Source organism: Scyliorhinus canicula, chromosome 27, assembly GCF_902713615.1.
Source record: "Scyliorhinus canicula chromosome 27, sScyCan1.1, whole genome shotgun sequence".
Taxonomy (NCBI): Eukaryota; Metazoa; Chordata; class Chondrichthyes; order Carcharhiniformes; family Scyliorhinidae; genus Scyliorhinus; species Scyliorhinus canicula.
In genome coordinates, this window is record NC_052172.1 from 21716446 (window position 1) to 21741670 (window position 25225).

Genomic DNA, 25225 nt, shown 5'->3' on the forward strand with positions numbered 1-25225 from the left:
GCTGTATTTGTAGGCATACCAGGTCACATAGAGACACACTCGTATGGGAGTGGGCCTTCTCGGCCATAATGAAATTCCGCTTCACACAGATTTATGGAGGGATCGGGATTTGATTCATTGGGATCTTACTGTATCATCTTTCTCAACAACAACCTTTATTTATATTTCACCTTTAACATGATAAATAATCTAATAATAATCTTCATTGTCACAAGTAGGCTTACATTAACACTGCAATGATGTTACTGTGAAAACCCCCTAGTCGCCACACTCCGGCGCCTGTTCGGGTACACTGAGGGAGAATCCAGAATGCCCAATTCACTAAACAAGAAGGGAATTCAGAGCTGAGGATGGAGGCAGCTGAAGGCACAGCCACCATACTTAGAGTCATTACAATTAGCCAATTAGAACACAGCTCTCAGTAGTTCTAAACTAATACCCAATGAACAGAATCACCTAAGGGTTGCAAGATTTGCGGTATAGAAACTCAGAAGCATATGGAGATTGTAACATCACATCCCACTGGATTCAGGTTTTAGTAACACAAACAGTGACAAGAGTTGCTCTTGGAGACAGTCTTTTCTGTGCTGTTATGATGCTTGGATACAGCAGATTGTGACAAATTCATAGCGTGTTCCAGTTGGTAAATTGCCACACTGTCTGAAATTGTACTTACTTAATTCTGAACATGTTGATGGCTCACTGATCCTTCAGGTACACAACACAACCTCCCTGTACATGGTTCCCATCCCCTTCGAGAATTCCCACCCCCTCCCTCAATTCCTATTTCTGCTCCCTCCCCGCAGAATTCTTTCCCTTTCGCATCATTCCCATTCCATTCTACAATTCCCATTCCCCTTCAGATTTCCCATCCCCTCACACCAACACATGGTTCCCACTCCCTCTCACCACATCATTCCCATTGCGTAATCCCCATTTCTTCACACCAGAATTCCCATCCCCTCTCCAGAATGCCCATTCCCTCCCACCAGAATCCCCATTCTCTCCCACCAGAATTTCCTTTCCCTCTCACATCATTCACATTCTGTTGCACAATTCCTATTTCTTCCTAGATTTCCCATTCTCTCACAGCAGAATTTCCATTCCCTCCCACCAGAATACCCATTCCCAGGGCAGCACGGTGGCGCAGTGGGTTAGCCCTGCTGCCTCACGACGCTGAGGTCCCAGGTTCGATCCCGGCTCTGGGTCACTGTCCGTGTGGAGTTTGCACATTCTCCCCGTGCCTGCGTGGGTTTCGCCCCCACAACCCAAAGATGTGCAGGGTAGGTGGATTGGCCATGCTAAATTGCCCCTTAATTGGAAAAAATTAATTGGGTACTCTAAATTTATAAAAAAAGAAAAAAAAGAAAAAGAATACCCATTCCCTTACAGAATTCTCATTTCCTCTCACCACGCTATTTCCATTCCATAATTCCCATTCCTTCTTAGATTTCCCATACTCTCCCAGCAGAATTCTCATTCCCTCTCACATTATTCCCATGCCATTGCACGATTCCCATGCCTTTCTAGATTTACCACTCCCTCCCACCAGAATCCCCATCCCCTCAAAGCATCCTCATTTCTAGATTATCCCCATTCCCTCACATCATCGCCATTTTCACAGAATCCCTATTCTCTCCCAGCAGAAACCCATTCCCTCATAAAATCTCCATTCTCTCCCAGTAGAATCTCCATTCCTCGCAGCAGAATCACCATTCCCTCTGAGAATCCCCATTCCCTCAGAAAAATTCCCATTCCCTCACAGATTCACCATTCATAAGAACATAAGGACTAGGAACAGGAGTCGGCCATCTGGCCCTTCGAACCTGCTCCGTCATTCAATGAGATCTTTTGTGGACTCAGCTCCACTTTCCGGCCCGAACACCATAACCCTTTATTCCTTTATTCTTCAAAATACTATCCATCACTATCTTAAAAACAATTAATGGAGGAGCCTCAACTGCTTCACTGGGCAGAGAATTCCAGATTGACAACCCTTTGGGTGAAGACGTTCCTCCTAAACTCAGTCCTAAATCTACTTCCCCTTATTTTGAGGCTATGCCCCCTAGTTCTGCTTTCACCCGCCAGTGGAAACAACCTGCCCGCATTTATCCTATCTATTCCCTTCATAATTTTATAGGTTTCTATAAGATCCCCCCTCATCCTTCTAAATTCCAACGAGTACAGTCCCAGTCTACTCAACCACTCCTCGTAATCCAACCCCCTCAACTCTGGGATTAACCTAGTAAATCTCCTCTGCACCCTCCAGCGCCAGTACGTATGTCCTTTCTCAGGTAAGGAGACCAAAACTGAGCACGATGCTCCACTATCCCCTCTCACAATCCCCATTCCCCCTCAGAATCCCCATTCCCCCTGAGAATCCCCATTCCCTCTCAGAATCCACGTTCCCCCTCAGAATCCACGTTATTCTCATAATTCCCATTCCCTCTCATAATCCCCAATTCCCTCACAGAATCCCCATTCCCTCTCAGAATTCCCCATTCCCTCTCAGAATTCCTCATTCCCTCACAGAATTCCCATTCCCTCACATAATTCCCATTTCCTCTCACAATCCCCATTCCCTCTCTCAGAATCCCCATTCCCTCTCACAATCCCCATTCCGTCTCTCAGATTCCCCATTCCCTCTGATTCCCTATTTCAAAATTCCCATTCACTGTCAGAATTCCCATTCCCTCTCACAATCCCATTCCCTCTCAGAATCCCCATTCCCTCTCAGAACGCCCCATTCCCTCTCAGAATTCCCATTCCTTCACAGAATCCCCATTATCTCTCTGAATTCCCCATTCCCTCAGAATTCCCATTCCCTCTCAGACTTCCCATTCCCACAGAATTTCCATTCCCTCACATAATTCCCATTCCCTCACAGAATCCCCATTCCCTCTCTGAATTCCCTTTCCCTCTCTCAGAAGTCCCATTCACGCTCACTATCCCCATTCCCTCTCAGAATTCCCATTCCCTCTCAGAATTCCCCATTCCCTCTCTGAATTCCCCCTTGCCTCACAGAACTCCCATTCCCTCTCAGAATCCCCATTCCCTCTATGAATTACCATTCCCTCTCAGTTTCCCCATTCCCTCTCAGAATTCCCCATTCCCTCACAGAATTCCTATTCCCTCTCAGAATTCCCCATTCCCTCTGATTCCCTATTTCAAAATTCCCATTCACTGTCAGAATTCCCATTCCCTCTCACAATCCCATTCCCTCTCAGAATCCCCATTCCCTCTCAGAATGCCCCATTCCCTCTCAGAATTCCCATTCCCTCACAGAATCCCCATTATCTCTCTGAATTCCCCATTCCCTCAGAATTCCCATTCCCACAGAATTTACATTCCCTCACATAATTCCCATTCCCTCACAGAATCCCCATTCCCTCTCTGAATTCCCTTTCCCTCTCTCAGAAGTCCCATTCACGCTCACTATCCCCATTCCCTCTCAGAATTCCCATTCCCTCTCTGAATTCCCCATTCCCTCTCTGAATTCCCCCTTGCCTCACAGAACTCCCATTCCCTCTCAGAATCCCCATTCCCTCTCTGAATTACCATTCCCTCTCAGTTTCCCCATTCCCTCCCAGAATTCCCCATTCCCTCACAGAATTCCTATTCCCTCTCAGAATTCCCCATTCCCTCACAGGATCACCATTCCCTCATGGAATGCCCATTCCCTCTCAGAATTCCCCATTCCCTCACATAATTCCCATTCCCTCACAGAATTCCTATTCCCTCTCTGAATTCCCCATTCCCTCTCAGAATTCCCATTCCCTCTCAGAATTCCTGCTCACAATCCCCATTCCCTCTCAGAATTCCCAGTCCCTCTCAGAATACCCCATTCCCTCAGATTCCCCCATTCCCTCTCAGAATTCCCCATTCCCTCTCAGATTCCCCCATTCCCTCTCTGAATTCCCCATTCTCTCTCAGAATTCCTCATTCCCTCTCAGAATTCCCATTCCCTCTCTGAATTCCCCATTCCCTCTCTGAATTCCCACTTGCCTCACAGAATTCCCATTCCCTCTCAGAATTCCCATTCCCTCTCAGAGTTCCCCATTCCCTCTCAGATTCCCCATACCCTCAGAATTCCCATTCCCCCTCAGAATTTCCCATTCCTGCTCACAATCCCCATTCCCTCTCAGAATTCCCATTCCCTCTCAGAATACCCCATTCCCTCAGATTCCCCCATTCCCTCTCAGAATTCCCCATTCCCTCTCAGAATTCCCATTCTCTCTCAGAATTCCCATTCTCTTCTCAGAATTCCCCATTCCCTCTCAGAATTCCCATTCCCTCTCTGAATTCCCCATTCCCTCTCAGATTCCCCATACCCTCAGAATTCCCATTCCCCCTCAGAATTCCCCATTCCCTCTCAGAATTCCCCATTCCCTCTCAGAATTCCCATTCCCTCTCAGAATACCCCATTCCCTCTCAGATTCCCCATTCCCTCTCAGAATTCCCATTCCCTCTCAGAGGTCCCCATTCCCTCTCAAATTCCCCATACCCTCAGAATTCCCACTCCCCCTCAGAATTCCCCATTCCCCCTCAGAATTCCCCATTCCCTCTCAGATTCCCCATTCCCTCTCAGAATTCCCCCAATCCCTCTCAGAATTCCCCATTCCCTCTCAGATCCCCCATTCACCCTCAGAATTCCCATTCCCCTTCAGAATTCCCCATTCCCTCTCAGAATTCCCCATTCCCTCTCAGATTCCCCATTCCCTCTCAGAATTCCCATTCCCTCTCTGAATTCCCATTCGCTCTCAGGATTCCCATTCCCTCTCAAAATTCCCATTCACTCTCAGAATTCCCATTCCCGCTCACTATCCCCATTCCCTCTCTGAATTCCCCATTCCTTCTCTGAATTCCCATTCCCTCTCAGAATCCCCATTCCCTCTCAGAACTCCCCATTCCCTCTCAGAATTCCCATTCCCTCACAGTATCCCCATTACCTCTCTGAATTCCCCATTCCCTCTTAGAATTCCCATTCCCACAGAATTCCCATTCCCTCACATAATTCCCATTCCCTCACAGAATCCCCATTGCCTCTCTGAATTCCCTTTCCCTCTCCCAGAAGTCCCATTCCCGCTCACTATCCCCATTCCCTCTCGGAATCCCCATTCCCTCTCAGAAATCCCATTCCCTCTCAGAATTCCCATTCCCTCTCTGAATTCCCCATTCCCTCTCTGAACACCCCTTGCCTCACATAATCCCCATTCCCTCTCTGAATTCCCAATCCCTCTCAGTTTCCCCATTCCCTCCCAGAATTCCCCATTCCCTCCCAGAATTCCTATTCACTCTCAGAATTCCCCATACCCTCACGGAATACCCATTCCCTCTCAGAATTCCACATTTCCTCCCAGAATTCCCATTCCCTCACAGAATTCCCATTCCCTCTCTGAATTCCCCATTCCCTCTCAGAATTCCCATTCCCTCTCTCAGAATTCCCGCTCACAATCCCCATTCCTTCTCAGAATCCCCATTCCCTCTCTGAATTCCCATTCCCTCTCAGTTTCCCCATTCCCTCCCAGAATTCCCCATTCCCTCACAGAATGCCCATTCCCTCTCAGAATTCCCCATTCCCTCACAGAATCCCCATTCCCTCACAGAATGCCCATTCCCTCTCAGAATTCCACATTCCCTCTCAGAATTCCCATTCCCCCTCTCAGAATTCCCACTCAGAATCCTGGTTCCCTCTCAGAATCCCCATTCCCTCTCTCAGAATCCCCATTCCCTCTCAGAATCCCTGTTCCCTCTCAGAATCCCTGTTCCCTCTCTGAATTCCCCATTCCTCTCTCAGAATTCCCGCTCACAATCCCCATTCCCTCTCTGAATTCCCATTCCCTCTCAGAATCCCCATTCCCTCTCAGAATCCCCATTCCCTCTCTCAGAATTCCCATTCTCACTCTGAATTCCCATTCCCTCACAGAATTCCCATTCCCTCTCAGAATTCCCATTCCCTCTCACAATCCCCATTCCCTCTCTGAATCCCCATTCCCTCTCTCAGAATCCCCATTCCCTCTCTCTGAATTCCCATTCTCTCTCTGAATTCCCATTCCCTCTCAAAACTCCCCATTCCCTCTCAGAACTCCACATTCCCTCTCTAAATCCCATTCCCTCTCAGAATCCCCATGCCCTCTCAGAATTCCTCATTCCCTCTAAGAATCCCCATTCTGGGGCGGCACAGTGGTTAGCATTGCTACCTGCGGCACTGAGGACCTGGGTTCGAATCCTGGCCCTGGGTCACTGTCTGTGTGGAGTTTGCACATTCTCCACGTGCCTGCGTGGGTTTCACCCCCACAACCCAAAGATGTGCAGGTTAGGTGGATTGACCATGCTAAATTGCCCCTTAATTGGAAAAAATAATTGGGTATTCTAAATTTTTTTTTAAAAGAAAAAAAAGAATCCCCATTCCCTCTCTGAATTCCCATTATCTCTGTTTCCCCATCCCCTCCCAGAATTCCCTATTCCTTCACAGAATTTCCATTCCCTCTCAGAATTCCCCATTCCCTCACGGAATGCCCATTCCTCTCAGAATTCCCATTCCCTCACAGAATTCCCATTCCCTCACATAATTCCCTTTCCCTCACAGAATCCCCATTCCCTCTCTGAATTCCCCATTCCCTCTCAGAATTCCCATTCCCTCTCAGAATTCCCCATTCCCTCACAGAATTCTCATTCCCTCACAGAATTCTCTTACCCTCACAGAATCCCCATTCCCTCTCTGAATTCTCCATCCCCTCAGAATTCCCATTCCCTCTCAGAATTCCCGCTCACAATCCCCATTCCCTCTCAGAATCCCTGTTCTCTCTCAGAATCCCCATTCACCCTCTCAGAATCCCCATTCCCTCTCAGAATCCCTGTTCCCTCTCAGAATCCCTGTTCCCTCTCAGAATCCCCATTCCCTCTCTCAGAATTCCCCATTCCCTCTCAGAATCCCTGTTCCCTCTCAGAATCCCCATTCCCTCTCTCAGAATTCCCCATTCCCTCTCTGAATTCCCATTCCCTCTCTGAATTCCCATTCCCTCTCTCAGATGTCCCATTCCCGCTCACTATCCCCATTCCCTCTGTTTCCCCATTCCCTCCCAGAATTCCCCATTCCCTCCCAGAATTCCTCATTCCCTCACAGAATGCCCATTCCCTCTCAGATTTCCACATTCCCTCTCAGAATTCCCATTCCCTCACAGAATTCCTATTCCCTCACATTATTCCCTTTCCCTCACAGAATCCCCATTCCCTCAGAATTCCCATTCCCTCTCACAATCCCCATGCCCTCTCAGAATTCCCCATTCCCTCTCAGATTCCCCCAATCCCTCTCAGAATTCCCCCAATCCCTCTCAGAATTCCCCATTCCCTCTCAGATCCCCCATTCACCCTCAGAATTCCCATTCCCTTCAGAGTTCCCCATTCCCCCTCAGAATTCCCCATTCCCTCTCAGGTTCCCCATTCCCACTCAGAATTCCCAGTCCCTCTCAGATTCCCCCATTCCCTCTCAGATTCCCCATTCCCCCTCAGATTCCCCATTACCCCTCAGATTCCCCATTCCCTCTCAGAATTCCCATTCCTGGAGTTTGCACATTCTCCCCGTGTTTGAGTGGGTTTCGCCCCCACAACCCAAAGATGTGCAGGGTAGGTGTATTGGCCAGGCTAAATTGCCCCTTAATTGGAAAAAATGAATTGGGTAATCTAAATTTTAAAAAAAGAATCCCCATTCCCCCTTCAGAATTACCATTCCCTCTCAGAATTCCCCATTCCCTCTCAGAATCCCCCATTCCCCCTCAGAATCCCCCATCCCCCCTCAGAATCCCCCATTCCCCCTCAGAATCCCCCATTCCCCCTCAGAATCCCCCATTCCCCCTCAGAATCCCCCATCCCCCCTCAGAATCCCCCATTCCCCCTCAGAATCCCCCATTCCCCCTCAGAATCCCTCATTCCCCCTCAGAATCCCCCATTCCCCCTCAGAATCCCCCATTCCCTCTTTCTCTGCGCCACGTGCTCTGCTTCGAGCCGGTCACGTGGTCCCGGGCGGCGCGAGCGGGAGGTTCAGTCCATTCCCGCTATGGGGGTGAATATATGAAACCTTCCTCATTCCCCCTGCCCGCCCGTCCCAGCCTCTCAGACTCCGCCTTCGCCCCTCAAGAAGTGTTTGGTCCTCCATCAACACCTCCGAGTGCAGTCAGCCTGGCGCATTGTGTGGGAGCCTGTGCGGAGAGAGAGTAGCCCCCCCCCCCCCCCGGGTGTTGGCGATGGGCCGGTCCGCCTCAGGCGCAGCCGCGCGGGGAGCCGCCGCCATTTGCCGCCCGCCCGCCCCGAGCCCGCCTGGTCCCCGCGGCGCACAGCCCGGCTCCCTCGGCACACAGCCCGGCTCCCTCGGCACACAGCCCGGCCCCGCCAACTCGACGCCAGGTGCGACTGCGAAGCGACGGGGAGGCGGGAAGGACCGGGACCGAGCTTGAAGGCGGGGGTGTGATGGCGGCCCCGCGGCGTCGAAAGAAAATGAGGCCCCTGTGTTTGTGGGGGAGGTGGGGTGCCTGTGTGTGGATAGGTGCGGGCCCCCCTGTGTGGGGGAGGGGGGGGGGGGGGGTGCGGGCCCCCCTGTGTGGGGGAGGAGGGCCCCCCCTGTGTGGGGGAGGAGGGCCCCCCTGTGTGGGGGAGGAGGGCCCCCCTGTGTGGGGGAGGAGGGGGGGGTGCGGGCCCCCATGTGTGGGGGAGGAGGGGGGGTGCGGGCCCCCCTGTGTGGGGGAGGAGGAGGGGGGGTGCGGGCCCCTTGTGGGAGAGGAGGGGGGGTGCGGGCCCCTGTGTGGGGAGGAGGAGGGGGGGTGCGGGCCCCTGTGTGGGGGAGGAGGAGGGGGGGTGCGGGCCCCTGTGTGGGGGAGGAGGAGGGGGGGGTGCGGGCCCCTGTGTGGGGGAGGAGGGGGGGGGGGCGGGCCCTGTGTGGGGGAGGAGGGGGGGGGGGGGGGTGGTGCGGGACCTGTGTGGGGGAGGAGGGGGGGGGGTGTGCGGGCACCTGTGTGGGGGAGGAGGGGGGGGGGTGGTGCGGGCCCTGTGTGGGGGAGGGGGGGGGGGTGGGCGGGGCCCTGTTGGGGGAGGAGGGGGGTGGTGGCGGGCCCCGTGTGGGGGAGGAGGGGGGGGGTGGTGGGGGCCTGTGTGGGGGAGGAGGGGGGGGTGGTGCGGGCCCTGTGTGGGGGAGGAGAGGGGGGGGGGTGGTGCGGGCCCCTGTGTGGGGGCAGGAGGGGGGGGGGGGGGTGGTGCGGGGCCCCTTGTGGGGGAGGAGGTGGGGGGGGTTGGTGGCGTGGCCCCTGTGTGGGGGAGGAAGGGGGGGGTGGATGGTGGCGGGACCTGTTGTGGGGGGAGGGAGGGGGGGGGGGGGTGGTGCGGGCCCCTGTGGGGGAGGAGGGGGGAGGTGGTGCGGGCACCCTGTGTGGGGAGGAGGGGGGGGGTGGTGCGGGCCCCTTTGTGGGGGAGGGGGGAGGGTAGGTGAGGGCCCCTGTGTGGGGAGGAGGGGGGGAGGTGCGTGCGGCGCCCCTGTGTGGGGGACGGATGGGGGGGGGGTGGGTGCGGTACCCTGTGTGGGGGAGGAGGGGGGGGTGGTGGTGCTGGCCCCTGTGTGAGGTGAGGAGGGGGGGGAGGTGGTGCGCGGCCCATGTGTGGGGGAGGGAGGGGGGGGGTGGCTGCGGGGCCCCTGTTGTGGGGGAGGAGGGGGGGGGGTGCGGGGCCCCTGTGTGGGGAGGAGGGGGGGGGGGTGGTCTGCGGGACACCACTGTGTGGGGAGGAGGGGGGGGGTGGTGCGGGCCCCTGTGTGGGGGAGGGGGGGGGTGGTGCGTTGCCCCTGTGTGGGGGAGGAGGGGGGGGTGGTGTGGGGGAGGAGGGGGGGGGTGGTGCGGGCCCCTGTGTGGGGGAGGAGGGGGGGTGGTGCGGGCCCCTGTGTGGGGGAGGAGGGGGGGGGTGCGGGCCCCTGTGTGGGGGAGGAGGGGGGGGGGTGGTGGTGCGGGCCCCTGTGTGGGGGAGGAGGGGGGGGGGGTGGTGCGGGCCCCTGTGTGGGGAGGAGGGGGGGTGCAGGCCCCTGTGTGGGGGAGGACAGGGGGGTTGGGTGCGGGCCCCTGTGTGGGGGAGGACAGGGGGGTTGGGTGCGGGCCCCTGTGTGGGGGAGGAGGGGGGGTGTGCGGGCCCCTGTGTGGGGGAGGAGGGGGGGTGCGGGCCCCTGTGTGGGGGAGGGGCGTGGGCCCCTGTGTGGGGGAGGGGCGTGGGTGCTGGCCCCTGAGTGGGGAGGATGGGGTGTGGGCCCTGTGGGAGGTTTGAGTTCCTGGGTGAGGGCATCCGTGGACTGAGGGGGTGTAGGACCCCTATGTGGGAGGAGGGGGGGGGGGGGGGGGGTGTTGGCCCTGGGGTTGGGGCCACTGTGGGATGGGGGCGGGAGAGCCCATGTCATTGGAGTGCAGACATGCTCAACATACACGTAGCTGGGGGGGGGGGGGGGGAATGGGAGATTAGATTTGGATGGGCCAGGCGCAAAGAGGGAGTCATTGGGGTCTGGGGGTGACGGACAGGGCCGCACTGATTCCTGGGGCAGACACGCACTGGGCCGGGGGAGTTTCAAGTACGATATTGGCTCACACTGGGAGAGGGCGTGTGTTTCGCAACTTACTCAATGACTGATGCAGAGAAGATTCCTGTTTTGTTCAACATTCCAGCACCCAGGAATATCTTGGATATTTTTCGTTGGGACGAGGGAGACAGGAGGATGGGATGGTGAAGAAAGAAATGGAGGGAGGGGAGGGTAATGGGAAGGGATCCTGTATGAAAACGAGAGGGCTGGAGAGTGGGAAGGAGGGAGGTAGGTTAGAGGAGGACACAGATGGAAGAAAGAGAATTGGGATGGAGGAGGGAGAGAGGAGGATGGAGATGGAAATCAGAAAATGGGAGATGGAGGGAGAGAGGTGATGGTGTGGGGCCAGGTATAGGCAGGGGCAAGAAGGATGGTGGAAAGAGATAGTGTGTAATGGACAGGGAATGAGGGATGGAGGGAGAGATTTGGGGAAGGAGAAGAATAGTGGGGGTGATTAATGGAGGTGAAAGAAAGATGGTAGGAGGCGGGAAGATGCTAGGACTGATCAGGGAGGGGCATAAATATAACAAAAAGTCGAAAGTATAGAGTTTAAAAATAAAGTTAAACAAAAGGTTTAGGTTCACTACAGCAATTTTCAAAAAATTAAGACTTAAGTAATTGACTTGTTTTATCTGAATTTCTATTTTGATAATTGAAAAACATCTTTGTTTTTGTGAATTTTTGAACTAATAGTTTATAAAGTACGGTAGCTTGTATGTTTAATAAATGGGATGGTAATTGATTCAAACATGGCAAAATGATTTGTCAATAATACAGAATTTATTCCTTTCTTCATTTGTGCAGTCAGTCCTTTTGGAATTTAGTTGTAATAATTAGCAGTTTCATTTTCACACGACACTTTGTTATTTAAATTAGACTTGTCTTGTGTCCAATTTAAACATTTAGTTACTTTTATTAATGCTCAGCATTGGCGGCCAGTGACGCAGTGGTTAGCACTGGGACTACTGATCTTAGGGGAGGGGTCACTGAGGGAGGGGACCCGGCCCTGGGTCATTGTCCGCGTGGAGTTTGCACATTCTTCCGTGTCTGCGTGGGTTTCGCCCCCACAACCCAAAGATGTGCTGCTTAGGTGGATTGGCCACGCTAAATTGCCCCTTAATTGGGAAACAAAACCTCTAAAATTAAAAAAAATGCTCAGCATGTTGGTGCCAACATTAATTGTCCTAGATACCCTGAGAAATGCACTACATTTACTGTGATCTAATGCAACCTGAGAAACTTGTTAAATCACTTTAGAGGGCAGCTAAGAATGAACCACATTGGTGTGAGACTCAGGGTGATGAATGGGCCAAATGGTAGCTTTCGTTCCACAGGACTTTAGTGAACCAGTCGGATTATTACAATAATCTGAAGCTTCATGGTCGCTTTCACTGATACGAGCTTTTTATTTTCTGATTTTCTTTTGAAGAGGCTGAATTGATACTTTCAAACTACCACAATTTAATTTGGATTTGCAATCTCTGGATTAACAGCGATCAGACAGTTGCTACCAGCTTGGTTTATCTTTGTTTTGTTGCTTGCATTGTTTATGCTTTGCTCTTTCCTCTCATATTATCCCGCCTTTTTTTCTCTCTTCCCGTTTCCCTCTTTTCACCCCTTCCCAACACCCAACTCTTCATCTACATTCCTTCCTCTCCGTTTTCTTCTCAGTTTTCCTTTCCATGTTTCCTAAAGGAGTTGATTTTTGACGAGGAAGAATTCTATGGCTGACAGCCTGGGATACCTTGCCCAAGGTGCCACTCTTAATGCTTGGTTCCGCAACACCTCAGTACATCTCATTCCACATCTCATACCCCCACAGCTGCACTTTGCAGCCTGAATCGCTGAGAATCATGAGGGGATGCTAGAAGTTTTTGCCAAAGAAGAATGAACAAATCCAAAGAAGCCTTATTCTTGCTCAGTGGTCACATTTGGGTTCTTCTGTTACTCAAGTCATTGACCTTTTTACACGTATATTAATATTGTGGAAACCACCGTAAGCAGGATTGGCATTTTAAATGGAAGTGGATCAACAGGAAACATGACGGGCAGGTAGTACCACCAGGAGAGCAAAGGCATTGAAGAGGAACAACAGGACCTCCTGGCGGTTATGAGGGAGTAAGTTGCACATTTGGTGGCTATTGATCCGGTCGCACTTTTGGACCTTTTTCCCTGACTTTTTTGTACTTTTGAGCGCTGGATTTGAAAGCATAGGCACTCAGGTACTGATTCCAGATACAGGTGTATGGAATTAAGAAGCAGAAAGAATCGCAAACAGTTACAGAAGTGGGCAAACAAGGGCAGTGTAGAAGTTGCTGATGAGGACAATATGGCCGATGTCTGGACCCCGGTGCAGACAGCCCAGCCAACAACAGAGCATCTGCTGAAGGTTAGCCAAGAAGGCTTCACCGCGCTAAAACGGGACAGTTTAGACCCGATTCAGAAATCAATCGAGCGCCTGGAGCACAGGCTGGATGCCCAGGATCGAACGATCCAGAAGCTGAAAAAGGCGCTAGAGGAACAGGAGGATCACAACGGCGGTGGAGGTGGAGATTGAGAGGTTGAAAGACCCAACAAAAAAAGCTTCTGGAAAAGGTGGAGGACCTGGAAAATAGGTCCCATCGACAGAATTTGAGAATCGTTGGTCTCCTGGAGGGGGCTGAGGGAGAGAATGCTGCCGCATATGTGGCAGACATGCTCCAGAAGCTGTTGGGGGATGATGTTTCCCCCCGCCCATTGGAGGCGGACAGGGCGCACTGAGCCCTAGCGATGCAGCCGCAAGCCCCCCCCCCGAGCAATGGTGGTCAGGTTCCTGGACAAGGAGCGGGTGCTACAGTGGGCCAAGCGCACGCGGAGCTGCCATTGGAACAATAGCGTCTTGCGCATCTACCAGGACCTGAGGGTGGAGGTGGCCAGAAGGAGGGCAGGCTACAGGCAAATCAGAGAGATTTTGTTCAAGAAGCAGGTGAAGTTTGGGCTGCTGTACCCGGTGCACCTTTGGGTCATGCACGAGGGATGGCACCATTACTTTGAAAGCCCGAGGACACGATGGACTTCGCTAAGAGAGAAGGGCCCGTGCCGAACTGAGGACTTTTTGGACTTGAGTTAAAAAGTCACTAAGCGGTGTTTACACTTTTTTCGTGTGTTCTTTTTTCTCTTCTGTACTCGGGTTTTCGCTGGAAAAAGAGAGTAGTTAAGGTATTTGGTGCTCTGATCGGGGTGGTTGGAAGTGCCTATTACTTATGAAATGAAAATGAAATGAAAATCGCTTATTGTCACGAGTAGGCTTCAATGAAGTTACTGTGAAAAGCCCCTAGTCGCCACATTCCGGCGCCTGTCCGGGGAGGCTGGTACGGGAATCGAACCGTGCTGCTGGCCTGATTGGTCTGCTTTAAAAGCCAGCAATTGAGCTCAGTGAGCTAAACCAGCCCCTGCTATTTATTTTACTCGATTTGCACTAGCGTCGGGGTTTTCTTTGTTCCTTGATTTTTTTTTCAGAGCAATTGCTCGAGGATGGCTGGTTTGGGGAAGTGGGGGGGGGGTCAAAGGGAACAATAGGTGGGAGACTTGTTGGAGTCGAGAGTCACCTGGCTAGCTGGGTGAGCTGGTCTAGGGAAGCCAGGTGGGGTGTGTGTATATAGCTAGTTTATGGCAGGGGTTAGGTTACAGGGTGTTGTTGCTGGGGGGGGGGGGGGGAGGGGGTAGTTGATTTGGGGGCTGCCAGGAGGCGGGCCAGGGGAAGTGCGATACGGGCTAGGGGCGGCCCCAAGAAAGGAGATGGCTGATCGGTGGGGGGGGGGGGGGGGGGGAAAGTGCTCCTCAACCAGGCTGATCACATGGAACATTAGAAGGTTAAACGGGCCAGTAAAAAGGACACGTGTGTTCGCGCATTTGAGCGTGCTGAAGGCGGACATAATAATGCTTCAGGCAACTCATCTGAAAGTAGCTGACCAGGTTAGATTAAGGAAGGGCTGGATTAGCCAAATCTTCCACTCAGGCCCGGACACTAAAACCAGGGGGGGTCGCGATTTTGGTTAACAAACTGGTGCAATTCGAGGTGGGTAGCACAATCTCGGATGGGAGAGGCAGATTTGTCGTGGTGAGTGGCAAGCTCGAGGGGATGAGGGTAGTTTTGGTCAATGTAAGTGCCCCAAATTGGGAGGATGTGGATTTTGTTAAGAGGGGAAGATACCTGACCTGGACTCGCACAGGCTGATTATGGGAGGTGATTTTAACACCGACCTTGATCCCGGCCGAGACCGGCTGTGTTCAAAAACGGGTAAGGTGCAGGCAATGCAAGAGAACTGAGGGGGGGTTTATGGAGCAAATGGGGAGGGAGGCTGATCCATGGAGGGCTAGTCGGCCGACAGGGATGGAGTTTTCCTTCTATTCACATGTTCATAAGGTGTATTCCCGAATTGAATTTTTCGTCATGAGCAGGGATTTGCTGGCGGGGGTGACAGACGTAGAATATTCGGCGATCGCTATTTTGGACCATGCTCGACACTGGGTTGATCTGCAGGCTGCCAAGGAAAGTTTTCAGCACCCTCAGTGGAGGCGAGAGGTCGGTTTGTTGGCAGACGAGGCGGTGTGTGAGAGGGTGAGGAAATGTATGCAAAACTACCTGCAGGTCAATGACACAGGGGAAGTCTCAGCTGCTTTGGGAGGCGCTGAAGGCAGTGGTGAGTGGGGAGCTGATTTCGATTCGAGCACATAAGGACAGGACGGACAGGGCAGAAACGGACCGACCGGTAAAGGAGATCTTACAGATGGACAGGAGATATCCCGAGGGCAGAGCTATTAAGGGAACGACGAAGGTTACAGACTGAGTTTGGGGTGTTGCCAGAATGCTGGCTCAGCAACTGAGGAAGAGGGAGGCGGCCAGGGAAATAGGGAAGGTAGTCGACGGGGTGGGGGGGGGGGAAACTTGGTAGGGGATCCGGCAGGGCTGAACAAGGTGTTCAGGGTCTTCTATAGTAAGCTTTACACCTCGGAACCCCCTGTGGGGATGAGGCGCTTTCTGGATGGACTGACCTTCCCAAAAGTGGGTAGGGGGTCGGTAGATGGGCTGGTGGCCCCGATTAGGACCGAAGAAATATTGGGGGGGTTAAGGGCCATGCAATCAGGAAAGCCCCGGGGCCGGATGGGTATCCGGTGGAGTTTTATAAAAAGTTCTCTGAGATACCAGCCTCCCCGAACAGGCGCCGGAATGTGGCGACTAGGGACTTTTCACAGTAACTTCATTGAAGCCTACTCGTGACAATAAACTATTACTATTACTAGTAGTACTAGTGAGGCCGGTGCTGGTTAGGGTCTTTAATGAGGCAAGAGACAGAGGGGTTTTACCCCCGACTATGTTACAGGCCACCATCTCCCTGACATTGAAACGGGACGAAGACCCGGAGGCATGTAGGTCCTATAGGCCGATCTCTCTGCTCCATGTAGATGCTAAAATACTGGCCACGCTCTTGGCTGCTAGGATTGAGGACTGTGTGCCGGACATTATTATGGAAGATCAAACCGGGTTCGTCAAGGGCAGGCAGTTGGTGGCCAACCTAAGAAGGCTGATGAAAGTGATCATGATGCCCCCGGAGAATAGGGAGATAGAGGTAGTTGTGGATGCCGAGAAGGCTTTCGATCGGGTTGAGTGGGACTCTTTATGGGAGGTGCTGGGACGATTTGGGTTCAGGGTGGGCTTCATCGACTGGGTCAGACTGTTGTACCAGGCTTCGGAGGCTAGTGTTAGAACGACGTCTGACTATTTTAGACTACCAAGGGACAAGGCAGGGGTGTCCCCTCTCCCCACTGCTGCTTGCGCTAACAATAGAGCCGCTGGCAATTGCTCTGAGAGCTTCAAGGGGCTTGGGGCGGGGGGGGGGGGGAGAATGGAACACACAGTTTCACTGTACACCGAAGAGCTGCTCCTATACATCGGATCCAGTGGCTGGGATGGATGAAATCATGGGAATTCTGAAGGAATTCGGCCGGTTTTTGGGGTATAAACTGAACATGGCAAAAAGTGAGTTGTTTGTATTCCAGGTGAGGGGCCAGGAGGGTCGGCTGAGGGGGTTGCTGTTTAGGTTAGCCGGGGATAGTTTTAAATACTTAGGGATACAGGTGGCACGGGACTGGGGCCGGCTGCACAAGTTGAACTTTTCTCGGTTGGTGGAGCAAACGGCAAAGGGCAGCACGGTAGCCTTGTGGATAGCACAATTGCTTCTCAGCTCCAGGGTCCCAGGTTCGATTCCGGCTTGGGTCACTGTCTGTGTCGAGTCTGCACATCCTCCCCGTGTGTGTGTGGGTTTCCTCCGGGTGCTCCGGTTTCCTCCCGCAGTCCAAAGATGTGCAGGTTAGGTGGATTGGCCATGATAAATTGCCCTTAGTGTCCAAAATTGCCCTTAGTGTTGGGTGGGGTTACTGGGTTATGGGGATAAGGTGGAGGTGTTGACCTTGGGTAGGGTGCTCTTTCCAAGAGCCGGTGCAGACTCGATGGGCCGAATGGCCTCCTTCTGCACTGTAAAATTCTATGTTAAAAAAATTCTATGTAAAAAAAAAAATGAGGGTCGGGTTCTGGAGGTGGGATGCGCTCCCACTGACACTAGCGGGGAGAGTGCAGACGGTTAAAATGATGATCCTCCCAAGATTTCTGTTCGTATTCCAGTGTCTCCCCGTTTTCATTCCGCGGCTTTTTTCCCAAGAAGGTCAATAAAATGTTTATGGAATTTGTGTGGGCGGGAAAGTCCCCGTGGGTGAGGAGATTGATTGCTCGAGAGGAACCGAGGGGAAGTGGGGGCTGGCACTGCCAAACTTTAGTAATTACTACTGGGCGGCCAACATAGCTATGATAAGGAAGTGGATGGTGGATGTGGGGTCGATTTGGGGGCGGATGGAGGCCGCTTCGTGCAGGGACACCAATTTGGCAGCCCTGGTTACGGTGCCCCTGTCGCTCCCGCCGGCACGGTACTCCACCAACCCTTTAGTGGTCGCGACTTTGCGGATCCCGGGCCAATGGAGAAGACATGGGGGAAGTGAGAGCATCAGTTCGGTCCCCAATTTGCGACAATCACCGGTTTGTCCCGAGAAATATGGATGTTGGGTTCCGAGCATGGCGGACGGTCGGGATTGAGAGGATGGGGGATCTGTTCTTAGAAGGGAGCATCCCAAGCATGAGGGCGCTGGAGGAGAAATTCGGGCTGGCGAGAGGGAATGATTTTAGCTACTTGCAGTTGCGGGACTTTCTACGTAGATAGATTCCATCCTTCTCATACCTGCCACTTAGGGGGATCCAGGACAGGGTAGTGTCCAGTGGATGGGTGGGGAGGGTATTGTCTCAGATATATACAAAGAGTTTATGGGGGCAGAGGAGTCGCAGACCATGGAGCTGAAGCTTAAGTGGGAAGAGGAACTCGGAGGTGAGATAGAAGAGGGCTTATGGGTGGAGGCATTGAGCAGGGTGAACGCGACCGCAACATGCGCTAGGCTCAGCTTGATTCAATTCAAGATCGTTCACCGGGCCCACATGACAGTGGCCCGGATGAGTAAATTCTTTGGATTGCAGGACAGGTGCGCCAGATGTTTGGGAGGACCAGCGAACCATGTCCACATGTTCTGGGCATGTCCAAAACGCAAGGGATACTGGCAGGAATCTGCGGACGTTATGTCCTAGGTACTGAAAACAATGGTGGTGATGAGTCCAGAGGTGGCAATTTTGGGGTTTCGGAGGACCCGGGAATCTAGGAGGAGAGAGCGGCTGACTTTTTTGCCTTTGCTTCCCTGGTAGCCCGGCGACGAATTCTGCTGGCATGGAGGGACTCAAAGCCCCCAAAGTCGGAGGCCTGGCTATCGGATATGGCGAGCTTTCTCGGTCTGGAGAAAATTAAGTTCGCTCTGACAGGGTCACAGTCAGGGTTCGCCCAGAGGTGGCAACCATTTATCGACGACTTCGCGGAAAATTAATCGTCAGCGGTGGGGGGGGGGTTACTTAGTCGGGTCCTTGTAGGAGGGGAGCTGGTTTTTGCACTACGTTTGTTCTTCGCACACTGTTTTGTATTGTTTACAATGCCCAAATGCCTCAATAAAATTGTTTATCAAAAAAAAAAGAAGAGGAAGAACAGCAAAGTAATGAGTGAAACCTGGTCACTTAAGCATCAAGGTCAAGATGATTTTAGTTTTACAAAGTGGTTTGGGGTTTCAGGGTTAATAGTGCTGAAGCGAGGGCAGCACGGTGGGTCAGCCCTTTTGCCTCACGGCGCCATGGTCCCAGGTTCGATCCCGGATCTGGGTCACTGTCCGTGAGAAGTTTGCACAGTCTCCCCGTGTTTGTGTGGGTTTCGCCCCCACAACCCAAAGATGTGCAGGGTAGGTGGACTGGCCACGCTAAATTGCCCTTTAATTGGAAAAAATGAATTGGATACTCTAAATTAAAAAAAAATAAAAATGCTGAAGATGAAGGGTAGCACAAGTGGATAGCATTGTGGCTTCACAGCGCCAGGGTCCCAGGTTTGATTCTCGGCTTGGGTCACTGTCTGTGCGGAGTCTGCACATTCTCTCCATGTCTGCGTGGGTTTCCTCCGGGTGCTCCGGTTTCCTCCCACAGTCCAAAGATGTGCGGGTTAGGTGGATTGGCCATGCTAAATTGCCCTCCGTGTTTAAAAAGGTTCGGAGGGGTTATTGGGTTATGGGGATGGGGTGGAAGTGAGGCTTAAGTGGGTCGGTGCAGACTCGATGGGCCAAATGGCCTCCTTTTGCACTATGTTATAAAAAAAAAGATCCTTTCTGAAATGTCATGGGCTGTATCCTGCGCTGCTGGGGTTCTCTGTTGCGCTAGAAGTACACCCACGGGTTTCCCATTGGCGTGAGGTGGCCACAATGGGAAATCCCATTGGGGAGTAGTGGGAACGGAGAATCCCGCTGCCGACGAAGGTGCGCCAGCCAGGAAAACGTGGCTGGCGGACAAGAGAATTCCGCCCCATGTTTTTAACTGGATAATTTGTAGGAAGTTGTGGAGATAAGTAAAATCTGTGGAATGATATTTTTTTAAATGAATAAATGTGATTGAGATGAGGATAAAATACATTTTTTGTCTTTTATTTGAGTGAAAACACTCAGTCAAGGCATGCCATGTAGCAGTTCTAAATGTTGGAGCTGAGCTTTTAATAACTAAAAAAAATCTTTTTATTGGCATTTTCAAAGTTTTGTACATTTGCTGTTCATTTTCATTCACTGTACAATGTTAAAAGACTTTGTCTTACTTTTCTTTATTGACATTGTTGCCGTCTAGTTTGGCGCATGAGCTTTTAATAATAGTTCCTGTAGGAATGGGTAATTTAAACGTAATAGAGTGGAAATTAGAACGATCAGCATCAATAGGGAAACAGTACTCAACAAACTACTGAAAGTGAAGGCAGACAAGTCCCCAGGGCAGACAAGACCCCAGGGCAGACAAGTCCCAAGGGCCTGAAGGCCTACATCCTAGGGTGTTAAAGGAAGAGCTAGCAGAGATAGTAGATCCGTTGGTTGTAATATTCCAAAATTTACGGAATATGGACGTCGCTGGCTAGGCCAGCATTTATTGCCCATCCCCAATTGCCCTTCAGAAGGTGATGGTGAGCTGCCTTTTTGAACCGCTGCAGTCCTTGAGGTGTAGGTACACCCACTGTTAAGGAGGGAGTTCCAAGATGTTGCCCTAGCAACAGTGATGGAGTGGCGATATATTTCTCAAGTCAAGGTGGTGAGTGGTTTGGAGGGGAACCTCCAGGTTATGGGGTTCCCAGGTACCTGCTGCTCTTGTCCTTGAAAGATGGCAGTGGTCATGTGTTTGGAAGGTGTCTTAAGGAGCCATGGTGAGTTACTGCAGTGCATCTTGTAGATGGTACACATTGCTGCCCCTGTTCGGTGGTGGTGGTGGAGAGTTTGAATGTTTGTGGAAGGGGGAGCAATCAAGTGGGGCTGCTTTGTTCTGGATGGTGTCGAGCTTCTTGAGTGTTGTTGGAGCTGCACTCATCCTGGCAAGTGGTGAGTAATCCATTGCAATCCTGACATATCTTTTTTATAGTCTTTATTGTCGCAAGTAGGCTTACATTAACATTGCAATGAAGTTACTGTGAAAAGCCCCTAGTCGCCATGTTCCGGCGCCTGTTTGGGTGCACTGAGGGAGAATTCAGAATGTCGAAATGACCTAACAGCACATCTTTCAGGACTTGTGGGAGGAAACCGGAGCACCCGGAAGAAACCCACGCAGACTCTGAGAACGTGCAGACTTCACACAGCCAGTGACCCAAGTTGGGAATTGAACCTCGGACCCTGGAGCTGCGAAGCAACAGTGCTGCCAATTGTGCTACCGTGCTGCGCACGGACTTGTGCCTTATAGATGGTGGGCACGCTTTTTGCGGGGGGGGGAGGGGGTCAGGAGGTGAGTTACTCGCCGTAGGATTCCTAGTCTTTGACCTGCCCTGGTAGCCACAGTATTAATGTGGCTAGTCCAGTTCAGTTTCTGATCAATGGTAACCCCCAGAATGTTGATTGTGGAAATTCAGCGATGGTAATACCATTGAATGTCATGGGGCGGTGGTTAGATCCTCTCTTGTAGGAGATGGTCATTGGCTGGCACTTGTGTGGCGCGAATGTAAGTTGCCACTTGTCAGCCGAAGCCTGAAGACCTATTGTCCAGGTCTTGCTGCATTTGGACATGGACTGCTTCATTATCTGAGGAGCCACGAATGGTGCTGAACATTGTGCAGTCATTCACAAACATCTCCACGTCTGACCTTATGATGGATGGGAGGTCATTGATGAAGCAGCTGAAGATGGTTGGGCCAAGGGCACTACCCTGAGGAACTCCTGCATGATATCCTGGAGCTGAGATGATTGACCTCCGACCACCATGACAATCTATCGTTGTGCCAGGTATTAATCCACCCAGCCGAGAGTTTTCCCCCTGATTCCCATTGACTCCAGTTTAGTTAGGGCTCCTTTTTGCCATACTCGATGAAATGCTGCCTTGATGTCAAGGGCAGTCACTCTCACCTCACCTCTGACATTCGGCTCTTTTGTCCATGTTTGAACCAAGGCTGTAAAGAGATCAAGAGCTGAGTGACCCTGGCGGAACCCAAACTGAGCGTCCGTGAGCAGGTTATTGCTGAGTAAGTGCCGCTTGATAGAACTGTTGATGACTCCTTCCATCACTTTGCTGATGATGGAGAGTAGACTGATAGGGCAGTAATTGGCTGGGTTGGATTTGTGCTGTTGTTTGTACAGGAGACCTGGGCAACTTTTCACATTACTGGGTAGATGCCAGTGTAGTAGCTGTACTGGAACAGCTCGGCTAGGGGTGCAGCAAGTTATGGAGCACAAGTCTTCAGTACTTTTGGAAAAATGCTAATGTAATGCTCTTATTCAAAAAGGGAGGTAGGCAAGCAGACAGAATATAGGAAATTGCAGACAAATTAGTTTAACATCTGTTGTTGAGAAATTGTTGCAATCCATTATTGAGGAAGTAATAACAGGACATTTGGAAAATCAAAACGCAATCCATCAGAGTCAGCATGTTTTTACGAAGGGTAATTGACTAATTTGCTAGAGTTCTTCTAAGATGTAACAAGCCTGGTGGATTATAGGATCCTGTAGATGTAGTATATCTGGACTTCCGGAAGGCGTTTAATGAGGTGCCGCACAGAAGGTTAATACACAAGGTTTGATCACATGGGGTTGGGGGTTATTTATTAGCTTGGATAGAAGACTGGCTGACAGACAGAAGACAGAGTCGGGATAAATGTGTCTTTTTTTGGAAAGCAAGATGTAACTTAAGGGGTGCCAAAGGGTTTGGGCCCCAACTATTTAGAATTATATTATGGATAGAAGGATCTGTAGCCAAATTTGCAGATGGGACAGTAAGTTGCAATGAGGAAATAAGAACCTTACGAATGACATAGATAGGTTAGGTGAGTGGGCCAGAATATGGCAGATGGAGTTTAACGTGGATAGGTGTGAGGTCATACATTTTGGTTGGAAAAATGGAAATGCAACTTATCTAAATGGGGAGAAACTTCAGGGGTGCAGAGAGATCTGGGTGTCCTCGTGCATGAGTTGCAGAAAACTAGTATGCAGGTATAGCAGGTAATAAAGAAAGCAAATGGAATGTTGGCATTTGTAGTTCAAGGATCAGAGTATAAAGGTAAGGTAAGGAAAGTTGCTGCAATTGTACAAGGCATTGGTGAGACTACACCTGGAGTATTGTGTACAGTTTTGGTCCCCTTATTTGAGGAAAGATGTAGTGGCATTGGAGGCAGTTCAGAGGAGATTCACTAGATTTATTCCAGCAATGAGGGGTTTGTCTTGTGAAGAGAGATTGAACAGTTTAGGCCTATTCTCTTAGAGTTTAGAAGAATGAGGGGAGATCAAATTGAGGTATATAAGATGATAAATGGTATGGATAACGTAGATGTGGAGCGGATGTTTCCTCTTGGGCATTTTAGAACGAGAGGTCATAGTCCCAGGATAAGGGTAACAGATGTAAAACAGAGATGAGGAAAAACTACTTCTCCCAAAGGGTCGTGAATCTGAGCAATTCACTACCTCAGACTGTGGTGGATGCTGGGTCAGTGAGTAAATTTAGGGAGGAGTTAGATTTTTCACTCGTAATGGGTTGAAGGGTTATGGAGAATGGGCAGGACAGTGGAGTTGAGGCCATGATGAGATCAGCCATGATCGTATTGAATGGTGGATCAGACTCGAGAGGTTAAATTGCCGACTCCTCATAGTTCTTGTGTCCAAGAGAACTGTTCGGTCTAATTCCACCTTCAACTCTTGGTCTGTAGCCCTGAAAGTAACAGTACCTCAAGCACAAATCTGGTGTTCTTGACTAATGAGGGGATCAGGGGTTATGGGTAGACGGCAGGAGAATGGAAATGAGGTACATATCAGCCATGGTATCATTGGCAGGACAGCATGGTAGCATTGTGGATAGCACAATCGCTTCACAGCTCCAGGGTCCCAGGTTCGATTCCGGCTTGGGTCACTGTCTGTGCGGAGTCTGCACATCCTCCCCGTGTGTGCGTGGGTTTCCTCTGGGTGCTCCGGTTTCCTCCCACAGTCCAAAGATGTGCAGGTTAGGTGGATTGGACATGATAAATTGCCCTTAGTGTCCAAAATTGCCCTTAGTGTTGGGTGGGGTTTCTGGGTTATGGGGATAGGGTGGAGGTGTTAATCTTGGGTAGGGTGCTCTTTCCAGGAGTCAGTGCAGACTCGATGGGCCAAATGGCCTCCTTCTGCACTGTAAATTCTAGATCTATGGTAGAATGGTGGAGCAGATTCGAAGGGCTGAATGGCCTAATTCTACTCCTGTATCTTATGGTTTTATTACTGTTGCAATAGCCTTGAGTCTGAGATGAATTTAGTCACACTGCCAAGTCACAAGCATCAAATGTCAAGACTTCATCTGATTTTGATGTTCACATCCATGTTTTCCCGACATGAAGTAGAAGTACAGATCAATTCTGACTGAAGTTCATTTTGCGGAGTTGTTAATGTTCACACAACACCAAGTGGGAACTGTTGTGTATTCATGTTTGTTCCCAGTTGGAGCAAGATCATTTTAATAATTCTGCCACTTGATGTACTGATGACGTCATAGGCAGTTTGGATGTGCGAACAGTCAGTCTATTCTAGCAGCCCGTGAGAGGACACCTTTCCAATAAAACTCTTGTTTGTTTGTTCCTTCTTGGTCTGCAAGCCTATCCTTTAAAAATACCACAATGAAACTGGTGGTGAGGAGGTCGGAACCACGTTGACAGACTCCAGGAGAAGAAAAAGAATGTAGAAAGAATTGTCGATTTGTGCGCAAACATCTGTAAAGGTTTAAGAAGCTAAAAGCTACACGAAAGCTGGCAATGGACCGGTGCCAATTAATAGAAGCAACCCATCGAAGGAACCAAAAAAGATTTAGGTGAAAACAACATTGAAAAGATGGTTGCCAGGAGCTCTGCTTGGAAAGCTGTGGAACAGTGCTTCCTCTAATGTGAGTAGCAAGTAAAGTAACAAATACCCTGCAACAATAGTTTAGAGCTGGGAGTGATCCAAACTCTGAAAGGAGCAGGCTTAGCTCAGGGTTACCTTTTTTGAAAGGAAAAAAAAAAGCGAGGTGCTGAAAACATCGTGGCACTTTTGTGTTTACAGAAGCCTTCCCACAGTAAAATGGCAGGGGTTTTTGACGCCATGGAACTGCGTGATGAAAGCACCAAATTATGGAGCTCGTACACTGAGGGATTCAAATACCTTGTCCAGGCGAACAAAATTTTGGCGGACATTATCGTCTTTTCGGGGCGTGATGTGGGGGGAAACATTCAACCTCCTGCGAAGTCTGGGGCAGCGGCAATAAAAAATAGATTGACAAACTGGGCCAAGAATTTAAAAGGCTGGAAAAGGAGCTTGAGCAGTTGGAGAACTTCCAACACCTGCCAGCTCCACCCTACACCAGGTAAGATCTATCTTCGGTGTACCATGCTCAGCAGTGTGGATACAAGTTCGTAGTTTCCGAAGTGAAAGCTCTATTGAATAAACAACCAAATCAGTTTTTTGCAACATGACTACAGGGCTAAAAGCCATGTTTTTCATCAAGGTCAGGAA

General features: G+C 51.0%; 2 protein-coding genes across 7 annotated transcripts in view; one reads left to right on the top strand and one right to left on the bottom strand.

The window, feature by feature from the left end:
- Positions 1-760, bottom strand: part of LOC119957818 (BRD4-interacting chromatin-remodeling complex-associated protein-like) — a 105906-nt gene extending 105146 nt beyond the window's left edge. For both annotated transcript variants that reach the window (XM_038785949.1, XM_038785950.1), the window contains exon 1: positions 677-760. The gene's annotated coding sequence lies outside the window, so the exon portion shown is untranslated. The remainder of the gene's footprint in view (positions 1-676) is intronic.
- A 7565-nt stretch (positions 761-8325) lies between these two features.
- LOC119957843 (zinc finger protein 541-like) overlaps positions 8326-25225 on the top strand; it is a 66687-nt gene continuing 49787 nt past the window's right edge. For 3 of the 5 annotated variants that reach the window (XM_038785989.1, XM_038785994.1, XM_038785992.1), the window contains exon 1: positions 8330-8403. The gene's annotated coding sequence lies outside the window, so the exon portion shown is untranslated. Of the gene's footprint in view, positions 8404-25225 lie in introns of all 5 variants that reach the window. The other 2 variants (XM_038785990.1, XM_038785991.1) reach the window with 2 other exon arrangements.